The sequence below is a fragment of the Zootermopsis nevadensis genome, unplaced genomic scaffold (genome assembly GCF_977971745.1).
Source record: "Zootermopsis nevadensis isolate Lab colony 2312 unplaced genomic scaffold, Znev_1.0 Znev_ptg000061l, whole genome shotgun sequence".
Classification (NCBI taxonomy): domain Eukaryota; kingdom Metazoa; phylum Arthropoda; class Insecta; order Blattodea; family Termopsidae; genus Zootermopsis; species Zootermopsis nevadensis.
The window spans coordinates 21,936,203-21,950,000 of record NW_028259192.1 but is presented as its reverse complement, the minus strand read 5'-3'; the positions used below and the strand labels follow the sequence as shown (position 1 = coordinate 21,950,000).

At 39.2% G+C, this 13,798-nt stretch overlaps 1 long non-coding RNA gene across 1 annotated transcript in view; it reads left to right on the top strand.

Annotated features, from left to right (window-relative positions):
* LOC147871260 (uncharacterized) overlaps nt 1–13,798 on the top strand; it is a 266,158-nt gene that overhangs the window by 103,941 nt on the left and 148,419 nt on the right. Inside the window, exon 3 of the long non-coding RNA XR_015532671.1 lies at nt 7,264–7,413. This is a non-coding gene — a long non-coding RNA (uncharacterized LOC147871260). The remainder of the gene's footprint in view (nt 1–7,263; nt 7,414–13,798) is intronic.

The following is a 13,798-nucleotide window of genomic DNA, read 5'->3' as shown; positions in this document are numbered from 1 at the left end:
TGAAACGTCGGCGAAATTCTACCAGATTAAACGCGCAGCATAACAGAAGACAGTCATCTTTATACTCGCCGCTGTGAGAGCCTGAAATCTCACCTTCAACCAAATTAATGTAAGCCTAATTAAACTCCGTATTCATAATTAACCGGTGCACAACACAGTCTCGCGGATAAGGCGTAAAGAATGCCTTTAATATTGTGTGCCATCTAAACTGAGTATCAGTTTCGGCTGCTTGTATTAGCGCAGAGGACCAACTCCTCTGCGGAGTTGACCGCGTGAAATTTCCCTTCAGCTCGCTACATTATTCTTTCTCTGATGCACATTCCGTATCTCCAACTTCGTGTAAATGACTGGGAAATTGATTTGGAATTAAAGCTTTTTATTCCACCGTTCGCCAGTGTCGCGTTTTAAACTACCTCACCCCCTTACTACGATACTTACAATCTGGTCTTTAATAAATCTAACCCTTCGCTAATACCCTTGAACACCGTTCAAATAAAACCTTCTTATATCATGGAAATTACTGAAGGACGTAAATTGGTTTATTAGGCGCAAGGCTGAGATATTTCGGGTCTTGGTGCTTATCAAAGGCTGGTTTTCCCTCTTTAGACTTTTCCATGTATCGTATTATTTAACTATGTCATCTTGAAACGCCACGGTGGTCCAGCGGTTAGAACGCTGGCCTTGTAATCCTGGGATCTCGGGTTCGATTCCGGGCGGTTCCCGAATTTATAACTTGTGTTGGGCAAGGCCGTGGTCTAGGCAACACGGAGTTTTCCTCCGTGGCATCCCAACAATTACTCCATTCACACACAGAAGAAGGCAATGGCAAACCACTTCTGGATCATCTGCCAAGAACGTATATGAACAGGTCCCAGTCCGAGAAAAGGATGGAAGGATCCTGTTCATATGGACCTGTCGTCAGACAGAACACTAAATAATAGTCATCTTGAAACCGTAGAATCTACTCGTAATATAATGCCCCATGTCCGTCATCCTCTACTGGAAAAGGGTGACTTGATAATAACCAAGGAACTCCGAACCGTGGAGGAATCATTTGTGGTTCTCGAGGCGGTGAGGTTACGAGGTTTGCAACACTGCGTTGACTTGTAGAAACCAACGTTTTGGAGTCTTCAGGATGGACGTGCTGAAGAAGAAGGTAGCGTGTTCCTCGTAAACTTGGGCGTCTACCTACAAATTTACGCTGCGTTACAACCAAGAAGACCAAAATACAGTTAGAAACTGAATCTGATAGGAACCTATTCTTTTATCATCGCACGTTCAACCTTTTTGTTCCCTTCGGTGGAATTGAGAAAGTTTTGGGCGTTGGTAAATTTATAGGAGCTCCTCCCCACATTCAGACGCCTTTGCTAGACTCGATACTGTGCGCTCTGAGGTCGCCTGTTTGCTTCCTGTTAAAATACAAGAGGCAGGTTGAAAAGTCTGCCGCCCTGTTAGTGCAGTTTGGAAGGAAACGTAAAAGAAACACAAGATGAATGGTTCGGGGGAGGGGTAAGTTAACTGATGATTTGTATAGCCCTTAGAAACAGCCCTGTGACACGGAAGGGTGAGGGATTGTCCACAAGCCACTTATTGTCGGAGAAGCCGCTGCCACTACAAGCCTCTAGCATTCACCCTCTCTGCTGATGGCCGGTCACCACACATTCACCCCCCAACACACCCCCAACCTCACACTAATTCACCCCATAACCTACAGCTGTTCGAAAATGACCTATCTTTTACGTGTTGGTTGTGTTGGCTAGCGGATGTGGAGCTTCATGGCACGACATCCTCTGAACAAGATGGGTCTACGTCCAGAAACATCCACCGCTCTACATACTGAGAGATGTGTGATTCTGAGGGTCTCTGTTATATTAACACAACCATTGCACCAGGTTTAAATGTCAGTTCAATAGAGTGGGTCTAAGTCAGAATGACTTCTCTTGCTTCAACAAACGCTGCTGATATTTGGGCCAAATGCTTGTTTTGGGTGTTAACACGCGTTAGAATATTCCTTTAAACCAGTGGTATTTAACCTGGGGTACGCGTACCCCCAGGGGTACGCGAAGACATCTTAGGGGGTACGTGAAATTTAAAAAAAAAAAATTATTTTATGATAAACACTGAATAATCAGTAATGTAATTTATTTAATTTATTTTAGATGTAGATTATATACTATGTATAACTTGAATTATACACCGACAACTTTGGGGGTACAAAGTTGAAGATAAATTTTATTTGGGGGTACGCGAACAAAAAAAGGTTGAATACCACTGCTTTAAACGAACAGGAGGAAAATGGGTGCCAGAAATCGAATCCAGTCAGCGATGAATGTGTTACTGTTCATTTTGTTTTAAGCATCATGCCTCGTTTTATACAGTTATGCTGTAAAGAATATTACCTATATTCTAAAATCTGATTGGATCTTTTTTAAATGCAATTAGTGATGTATTTTATAAAAGCAATCGAAAATTCTGATTGTGCACTTTTATAATTATAAATATTCTTGACTATAATCATCGTCTTGATGGAGGCAATAATTGCTTCTGAAACGTCGGTCAGTATCTACCAGACTAAATGACGGAATATCCCGGAAGACATCTTTATACCAGTCGCCGTGAGAATCTGAATCCCTACCGATCTGTAACATGGGCGGCCATGTTCATCGCCTCAACCTTTAAGTCGGTAGTCAAATCATTCTTGTGTGTCCCTTAGCACCGTATTGCACTGGAGACAAATCTATACTCCATTATAACCAATGTCCTAATGCCTTGGACAATCGCTAGTGTTATTTCTTGCTGAAAGAGGTTAGGACGAAAGGCAAGAGGAAGGGGAGTGGGGGAATTTGGTGCGAGAGTGGTCATTTCTATGAACCTGTCTCTTAACAGGACCATAATAACAGTCATGTTATATTATTTTATGATCCTCTTAGAAGTGAAACGAACTCAACCCCTACTGAAACCTCTTGACTTCCCGGTGTCAAGTTGATGTCAGAAACATACGTGGACACTGCCTTCTTGCCATCTATTAAGGGATAATGGACTTAAATCCTTTTATACATACATTTTTTTACAAAGACATTAAAGGGAATTTTGCGTACGTGTATCCGTAGCTTTGTGGTACTGAGTTCTATAGTACAAGACCCTCTCATAGCACGAAAATGAGTCAGCATTGTTTATAATAAATCACTGAATGGAATATAAGCGTATTTAGGGAACTTCATAAATTCGATATAATGCAGCTATATATTCCCGGAGATTTCTAAGAAGAGAAAAGGTCTGAGCTCGGCTTTCAGAGAGAGAGATTTTTGTTGGAGGAGCTCTGCGCAACGGTAGAGTGTCAGAGTACCATATTATGTTGCCACGCGCAGCTGAACCCATTCATTCAACAGAAAGTAAATTCCGTCATCAACACTGAATTGTTAGACCACTTTTTCCAAGCTAGACATTGGCCATATTATTCTTCACTTAGATATATTTATTATTCCTATTAACTTTCCCTTAAAAATCTGTACTCCTCCCCCAATATTGTCAGGGTGATTAAGTCGAGAAGAATGAGATGGACGGGGCATGTAGCGCGCATGGATGGGACAAGAGGTGTGCACCGAGTATTGGTTGGGAAGCCTGAAGGGAAGAGACCGCTGGGGAGACCTAGACGTAGATGGGAGGATAATCTCAGGCGGGATCTATGGGAGATAGGAGTTGAAGGAGACTGGATTTTGTTGGCCCAAGGACAGAGTCCGGTGGACAGCTTTTGTTAATTCGGTGATGAACCTTCGGGTTCTTTAAGCCATCTGGTTGGTTGGGTCCACTATTTGGGAAGCCTGAGGGGAAGAGACCTCTGGGGAGACCTAGACGTAGATGGGAGGATAATGTCAGGCGGGATCTATGGGAGATAGGAGTTGAAGGAGACTGGATTTTGTCGGCCTAGGGCAGGGTCCGGTGGAGGGCTTTGGTTAATTCGGTGATGAACCTTCGGGTTCCGTAAGCCATCTAGTTAGTTAGTTAGTTATTGTTAACTTTCTTCCCCATAGAGACATCACACCCTGTTCACAAAGCATTTCTCTACATTTCACACTAATGGTAATTTTCAATGAAGATTTGCAACAAATTTGTCCCTTGTATTTTTTATTTTCTCACCCGTGCTACATAAAACCAGTAGACCTGAAAGTAATGGGGTCATAGTACCTGGTTCTTGAGCAAGTACACACAGACACTTCTTTCTACAGGAAGACAAAGATACTTTTCATAACATATGAGATTTAAGATTCTCACGGCGGTAAAGATGTCAATGTTAGTCCTCTGAATTTTAAGGCTGTGTGTATTTGTAGGTAGATACCAACGTTTTGAAGGAACATACCGCAGCATATTCTTTCCCTCAGGTTTCCCGCTTAAAATGTTGTATGTATTTTTTATTTATACCACGTAGAAACCATCTTATGGCTAATTTGATCTCCTTAATATTTGGCGTATGAACTTCCCAATATGAGGCCACGTTTCAGTCCCATATAAAAATCAGGTGTTAATGTTACAGGGTGTGCATCTATAAATATTGGGGTCTTAGAAGGTGGCAGTTAACTTTAGTATACGTCGGCGAATGCATGAGGCAAGTCTTCAGTCTGCACTTTCATTACCATGTTTGCGACTAGTGAGACGTTAAACAACGAGAAGGATCCATATGTGGCATAACTAAACACACACCAGGATGGATGCACTTACCTGTTAGTTATAACAACATGTAAGAAGCTCTTACCCAAATTAACGCGCTCCTAAGTGCTGTGAAGCCCTTTGCGTAATTCAGCACAAAGCATATGGCCCGCTCTTACATTATTTACTTAGAACGTAACAATAAGCTACCTGTCTCATCATACGGGGGATAAAATTCAATTATATTCAAGTATGGGGTAACCCTCAAAGCAAGTGTTTCTACAGTAATTGTTATAGAACAAGTTGACAGTCGACGAGAAATGTGTGTTTCTGCGTATGATTTGATGCGCGGAACGGGACGGGACTATATGTGGGCTGATGATTTAATTATTTTATTATGACGTAATTTTGGCATGTGAAATAATTAGTACTCTGACAGATCTGTTTCTTGAGGGGATGTAGGATTGTTGAAATAAAATAGGTTAGTGATTTCAAGAGGCCTATAAGTTACAGGCACAAAACCAAAACAAACATTGTATGAAATATTATAAAATGTCAAAGAAACATTAAAGGAGAGTGTGGATATTTTTTGGTTTTAAACCAGGCATCAGGACGGTGGGATAAGACTCATCGCACTGACGACAGAGGCAATAAGCACCTCTGAAACGTCGGTAAACGAGTACGCGCTAAATCCTGGAAGACAGTCAACTTCATTATCACCGCCGAGATAACCTGAAATCTAACCAAAATATGTTTTAATGTTTCCGGTTTTTATGTAGCCCCTAAGATTTTCATGTTATCATTTGACCACACAGCAGCTCAGTTAAAATCGAGGTTTATATATTCACAGTTTTATTTAATGAGATTCATATTAATGTTATCTTTACTTCTGGGCCTACATTTTCAAAGTTATCCCCCCCCCCCACTGTGATTATTTTACGAGAAATATTTTGTTTGGGTTCTAATGAACTTTCTATTCCGCTAATTTCTTGTTGCTCTAACAAAACTACAACGCTCCTCGTGGTGTATTTGTTTCTATTCTGTCATTGTGTTAGGTGGAGAATTTATTCTTAATACTTCTCTCTTTGTGCACTCTGTCTGGAGGCTAAGATTAATAAAATAAATCAACCCCTGTATAAATAAACATATAAATAAAAATATCTTTAGATGACGTGTGCCCTATAAGAGGGTAAGCAAATGATTAGAGTAAATATTTATGGTGAGTTGTGTACGCAGTCTGAGGGCGAAGCTAGTTGGACGAATGACGAGGTTTGAAGTGGAGGGACAAGTTATCTGAAGAGGTGGACGGAAGTTTTTATAGGAAAGCGACGTCTGATGCTCTGAGAGACGACGAAGTTTAAAAATTCCCATCACCAAATTGAAATTTTCAAATTTGTTCGAAATACATGTATTTCAAGTCATCTACAGTCTAGATGATTAAATAATTTAATTGTTATCGGGTAACTGGATACGCCGCTGATTGTGTTGCTCCGTAATTGTCACTCTGATTGATTGATTAACTGGCTGACTGATTAACAGAGTATCTGGTCGATGTCTGATATTACCTGGCTGTAGACTGTTTGATCCATCAAATATATGTCTCATGTTAAATGACTTTTACTTAATGACTGGCTCTCAGACTAACTATTTTATTGAATAAACGCCAGATTAACTGTCTAGTTTCCTGTTTAATTGCTTTCTGCCTAATTAACTGGCTGATTGCATTGAATAATGATTCTCTAACACGTTATTGTATAGCTTACTTTCATTTACTGAGCGTTTTAAATAATCTAATGCATAAAATAAGTGATTAACACGTTGGCTGCTTTATTAAGCGACAGTCTGGTTGATTTGTTTCGGATTGAAGTCAGACTTGTCCGATAAATAATAACATTGGTAGAATTGCTGATAGGTAAATGTTGATTGAGTGGGCTGGATTAACGTTTATAAGTTTGAGTGAAAGGTCACGCCACCTTATTGATATTTTATGGAGGAATAGTAAATTTATTGTCTGAGTAGGAAACTGGCAACACGTGTTTTTAATGACTCATTTATTAACTTTCTGTTACGTGTTAACAGAGCTGTCAGACTTTGACTGTGTTGGTGATTAGTATTGGGTTGCAGAGTTGGTGATTCGGTGACTGCACTGGTTGTTATGAAACCAGCTATTTCGCCTCAAAACTACTGTCGTACGATCTGGAAGTCCTGAGTTCTGTTGATGATCGGTTTTCGGTGTATTGTAGTAGGTGCGTGAGAGAATTCAGTAGGGGATGCGATCAGTGAAAGCTGTTTGTTTTTATGGGGCACATCTACAACGGAATATAAAATACAATTTTCAAGTTCTGCAGAGTCGTAATATCGTTACATAGAAGCATGAGTGGTTTTAAAATCAATTAAACCGGCGTCACTACCAAGAGTTTCCTGAATCGTTTTAACAGCACGTAAATGATAAAACGTACTTTTTTTTTTCGAGAAATTATCGCTGCATGTTTGTGAATGTTAATGTTTGTCTTAACAGATAAAGAGTTGCAGGAACATTTGGTAGAAATAAAATGTAAATATTCTGAGTGCTTGTTTACCTGACTGGCTCAGTGTGTTTTTTTTCCTTGCTTTGTTTAGACGCCGTCCTCTCTTTCTTACGTGAGAGAAGGTCTTGGCAAGGTGCGCCCTGTCTCACAGGCCTTGTCTCCGGAGCTCTGTTCCTCGCCTCGCCGCTCCCCGCGCCTAAGTCCTGCTTCCCGGGATAACATAACAACAAGGCTGCAACTGGTAAGCGCTCTTTTTTATTTGTAGCATTTTGCGACGTCACATTCTTTGATAATGAAACTTGTTCAGTGAGACTTATCATGTCTAACACATATTGCATTCGTATAAACTGTTAAAATATCCGAACTATGGTAATATTCGAGTTAGTAGGCCTGTTTAAAGTCGACTCTGATCCAAGTATCTAAACTGGCAAGCCTTTAGCAGCAGTGACCACTTGCAGTTGATTAAAGTGGGCGAGAGGGACCATTTCTTGATATTATTTCGAAATTTCATCTAGTAGGCCCTATCTGCGATTTCAGGTTCTCACGGCGGTAAATATGTTGCTGGGTTCTAACGCCGTGTAGTTTCAGAGGAACGTACCGATTCCGTTTTCTGGGACTTTAGCCCTGAAGATAGTGGTAGTACATTCAATCGAAACTTTCCAACAGATTTGAGAAACGGTGGAGGGGGGTAGTGAAAATTGTGTACTCCACCCTTAAATTTCCCTAGAATGAATAATATCTCGGCATAAACGTACAATTAACGAGGAAAATCACGAAAATCCCTGGGTAGACGGAATGTGGACCGAGATTCAAACCGGGTACTTCCCGATTACAAGTCAGAGGCGTTTCCTCTTTAATTGTCTTGCTCTGTGGAAATCTTAAAACATGTTTGCTATGAATTTCGGGCCTGGAACCTCCAGGACACATAATGGGCCCTTGACCTCCAAGGTAGCATTCACACTCACATACTTTTTAATATTATCCTCCCATCTACGCCTAGGTCTTCCAAGTGACCTCTTCCCACCAGGTTTTTGAACAAAAACGTAGAACGTATTTCTCATCTGTCCTACGTGCCACGTGCCTATCCAATCTCATTCTCCTCGATTTGGTCACGAGTACAACATAACGGAGCTCCTTATTACGCAGTTTTCTTCAGTCTCCTGTTAATTCGTCCCTCTTAGGACCGAGTCATCTAACATTCTTAATATTTGTTCTTCCCTTATCGTGAGAGAGTAACTTCTCTGTATATTTTATTAGACTTTTTAAACTGTGTTTCAGTTTTAACAATTAGGCCTGACCTCCCATACACAATCTTAGATAATGAACTAATTTATATCTTATTTACTTTTCCTTTAACTTCTCCAAAACTTTCTCATTAATCACTAATTAATTGAAGTTTATAATTTGGAGAAGCAGTTTTCTTTTGATGAGGTATTGCGTGGGAAATTCCCCCCCCCCCCGTCCCGCTTACAGAGATTGAGAACGGGGGATAAGAAAAAGAGACCTGTAGACAAAGGATGAGGAGGTGCGAAAGGAATTATTTGTCAGACAGGGTGGACCGCCCTTAATACGTTTGAAAGTCGATCATGAAATTATCAAAATTTGTAGATTTAAGAGATGATAAAGTTGCGTCATATTGTGATAAATATATATTTGTTTAAATCTTGTCAGTCTAATCACAATAAAATTCCTATTAAATATTAAAATATTACCATAATTAACATTTAAATATTTAAAATATATTAAATGAAATCTGATAAACATCTGACTAAAACGTTGAATTTAAGAAATTATATTTAAGTTTATATAATTTTATACACCTGAAGATGGTTCATTTAGAACTGAAACATGTCGTGTAAAAAGTGATATTCTAATGTAAATCAAACATTTCGATAGAGAATATCATTTAATATATTTTAAATATTTAAATGTTAATTATGGTAATATTTTAATATTTAATAGGAATTGTAGATTTAACTTTTTAAAGCTATGTTTGTCACTGAAACAAAATTCAGGCGAGTCCAAATGAGGAACTCAAGAAAGATGTAGATCAGTTTGGCCGAACAGACTGAGAAAATGTGAAATATTTAATATTTTGATTTATCTAGTATGTGAGAAATATAGAACTCATTTGTGAGTGTAATTTCATAACTAATTTCATGAAGTAGAGTCCTTGAGAATGTAACAGTTCGCTCAGTTATTCTAGAAAGTCCCTGATTCGTAAGGAACTGGAAATTTCATTACCGTGTTTTACAAGAGTTCATCACAGGTCCACAGCCTTAACCATATCAATCGATCAACACCACAAAACCTGTTCCCAAGATCCATTTTAATATTTTCTCTCATCTACTTCCAGGTTTTCCTAGTAGTCTCTTTGCTTGAGGCTTCCGAACCAAAATTTTGACTAATTTCTCATCGCCGTTACATTCCCCGCCAATATCATCCTCTTTGATCTGATCAATTTGATAATATTTGGTGAAGAGTACAAACTTTGAAGTTTCTTATTGTATGGTTTTCTCGTGCCTCCCCCACCACTGTATATAAGCTTATAACCTAACCTAATTCACCAAAATTGAAGTCGGTGGCACGAATAATCTGTTTCTTTACCACATTTATGTTTCCCTGCCTGACTTTTATATTGACTGTCACTAGACGTCAAATCAATAGACGCTTAGTATAGGTCTATTGGTGAGGGCTGTGGGGTCGCAACTTCTCCTTGAAGAAGCAGATAGTTAGGTTCTCCGAAACATCAGAAATGCAACCAATTTATAAACAGAGCTGTCACCCTCAAAGAATAAAATCAAAAACAAGTAATGTGGTTGGAAATCTGGTTTACGGAGAACATTTTTATGTATTTTTTTTAGGAAGTCATACGTAGGGTTTGTATAATTGTTTTATTATTATTTATTTAGTGTTCTGTCTGACGACAGGTCTATATGAACAGGATCCTTCCATCCTTTTCTCGGACTGGGACCTGTTCATATACGTTCTTGGCAGATGATCCAGAAGTGGTTTGCCATTGCCTTCTTCTATGTGTGAATGGAGTAATTGTTGGGATGCCACGGAGGAAAACTCCGTGTTGCCTAGACCACGGCCTTGCCCAACACAAGTTATAAATTCGGGCACCGCCGGGAATCGAACCCGAGACCCCAGGATTATAAGGCCAGCGTTCTAACCGCTAGACCACCGTGGCCATCATAATTGTTTAGTCAATAAAAAGGATTTTAGAATTTCAACAGTAGGACGGGGTTCATTCAGTATCGAAAGGAAACTCGTAAGTTCGACAATGTTAAAAGTGTTGAGTTAGCTGAGCGTAACCGGCAGGCATAGTTGTCTAAAATAGTTAAGTTACATTAAGTCTGTGTACGTTGTTTTGACAACGACTGTGCCGTGCGGTAAAGAAGTGCACCGGGAACTGCTTTAGGTTTAGAAGTCACGAAGAACATTCTCTGGGACAGAAAAGCCTTGCAGACGGTGGCTTCTAAACCAGTCCCCCTTTGTTCTTCCACAGCCTTCTGTATTATGTATAGTTGTGATTCCTTTCTTGTCACTGAGGACCTACAGGCAGAACCATCTCTCTCATATATGAAGTCTAGAATTTCGCCATAACTTATGTACTGTTATGTTTCTTGTAGCATAATTATGTCGTTTCAACGTAAATAGAATGACGTGAGCAGTGAAAAGGGGCATTGTTCTCGTTGGTTGGAAATGCGTAGAGCAAATAATTACTTTCAAGTTCAGGTTCGTGAGAAATGACGCTGTATGAAATACCAACAGAAACAAACTGCCTTGAGACACAAACATGTAAAATATTTATCTGAGGCGCAGATAAGAACAGATCAAATTTTGTAACGTGAAAATATTATTACTCCCGAGACCAGCCAAATGCCGGGCCAGATATGGAGCTCCTAAATTTGGATTGAGGGTTTGATAATGTGCTGTTTGGTGAGGACTAGAAAAAACAGCTAGTAGGGTGGTGATAGACGAATATGAAGCAATGGTAGAATAATGATTTGGGGGCGAAAACCAGATAACTAGAAAAAAAATGCTTTAGTGCCAGTTTTTGTCCATCACGAATTTCGTATGGACAGAAACGTCCTTTCTATTGTGATTTTGTTTAAAAAAACGCGTAAAATTGGGAATCCAGAAAATGATAAAACGATTAACTTATTTCTACGGGCATCAATCTCAGTTATAAATAAGTATGGGACAGTTACTTCACGATATCAACACAAATTCAGTGGTGCGCTCCAGTCTTTAATACATATACAGGGTGTTCATAAATCAGCTGGCGATATTAACGGCTTGTAATTGTTAATTTATAACACATACGAAAAACATATGTGCCACAAAACATTCACACAGTATTCTGGCATTTTCATGCTGTTAGACGTGTAATATAACGGACATAGAATGTTCGTAGGAATTATCTGTGAAATAAGACGAACAGCTTTAATTTAAAGATCTTTGTTTGTCTGTAAGCTCTAGTAGCCGATCACAACATTACGAAATATTTACGAGTGTAATTTAAAAGTGAGGGTAATGTGTGGAGTAAATATTTGCTGTACAAGAGATTCGTTCAAGGGATAAGAAAATGTTTTATTACAGTGAGTTTGGTGTAAGTTAAGTCCAGTTGTGGGCGCATTCTGTATTGGGTATTAAAACTTCAGGTTAAAGCTGGTACAGTGCTTTTAGGCATTTGAAACTTCGGTCTTGGTTTTGTTAACTGACGTTAAAGGCATGGAAGGTTTCACGATATTCGGGACCTTATATGACGTTTCTATAGACTTGGCATATTGGATGAAAACACTATAAGTAGTTTAATATTTGATATGCAGGTATCGGAATCCTTTTATATCATCCGTTAAACCTGATTCGCTATGATATTTAATATCCGATTAAAAAACCAGGACATTTATTCCAGTTTTAAACTGATATCTGCTAAAAATCCTGTAGCTAACAGACATTTTAAGCTGATGCTATAATCCTATTACAAAAGAAATAGGTTGTTGACCAATTGGAGCTTCATTGCAGTAATTGTACGCGGAGGATTACAATAGACAGTTGATATAATGACGATTTGAACTCATGGGGAAATTCAAAATTAACTGAACAATTTAAAAATGTGCGCCTTGAAGGTATTCCTGGATGTTGCGCCATATAATCTGGTAGAAGATAACTTGACGTTTCAGAGTTAGTTTCTGCTTCCATCATCAGGGCGATTAATAAACCGCGCGCGAGGAATTGGTATGAGATGTTGGAACAGTATTGAGTCCGTACCGCAAAGAAAACACAACACTTCACCTATAAAATTATCAACTGGTTAACGCTGTTTATAGTGAGAATCATTTGAAACCCATAAATACAAAATTTGGAGTTACAGATTGTTAAATCAGGCGAGATTTATATCACTTGATTTTAAAGGTTTAAAGATGTAGGTTATAAGAAAATGGAATCGATTTAAGTGAATCACGAAAGAGGTTATGTGCGGGCTGTGGTAAACACGGTAATGAAACTCCATGTCCGACAGGAATCAGTAAAATTCTTTGACCTGTTGTCAGATTTTGAACAAAACGTTTCCTCCGTAGATTTACAGTGGTTATTATTACGTTAAATCCGAAATATACCTACCCCCCCTCCCCCCTCCAACAATCAGCAAATCTTCATTTTGTATTTATAGGTTTCGTATAATTCACACTGTAAACAGCTATTAATTCTTAAACAGCGTTAACCAGTTGATTTTTTTAATGGTGAAGTGAAGTGTTTTCTTCGCGGTACGGGCTGAATTCTTATATGTTATTAGACGAGCTTCGGCCTAAAAGAACGATGCTGGTTTTGTTATGGGTAGGAAGAGAAGAATGATGAAGAATAGGAGGATACAAGAAGGAAGATGCGGACGAAATGGGAATGAGAGATGGAGAGACAAACAGGAGGTCGATTGGCACTTTGAAGAATGCGGCCAGTTTCGTGGCCCAGAAACTGAATGCCGGCTCGTATTTATGTGTTCTCGCTCCATCCACGGCTCGTGATTTAGAACCCGTTCTTGGCAACTTCTGTCGGGTTAGTATTTTTGTGCTAAATTAAATTAGGTTGAACCAGAGGAATGTGCTCGGGGGGGGGGGGGGGTCAGGATTTTGCAGTACTTCTTACTGGACGCCAAACTAACATGACAGCACTAAGTGGAATCCTCTTAACGGAATTACAGCATGACTGCAAACAGCAACACTGGTTACATGCGTGGTACCGCAAGAGGACGCGGCGAAGTCTAAAATGTATGAGAGGGACTGCGAGGATCTACAGCAATTTCTTATTCTTCTTCCCTCCTTTTCCAATCACATCATGATATTTATAATCTTCTGGGCGTCACATTTCTGCATACAATTATCTGAATAGTGAAGTCTTATTTGAAAAGCTGATAGTCGCTCAGTTAGTCAATGCCCCCTTATAATTTGGTGCTCAGAGATTCATTAAAGTATTAGTCCGCCACTGACATGTTTACTGAGCCAGATTAATCTGGTAAATACCTTAAACGTTAGTTTATTTATAATCCTTTTTTAATGTTATTTTTAATATACGCGTATGTCTCCTAAGTGGTATATTTTTTTCGGTTCTCTTAGGTTAAATTG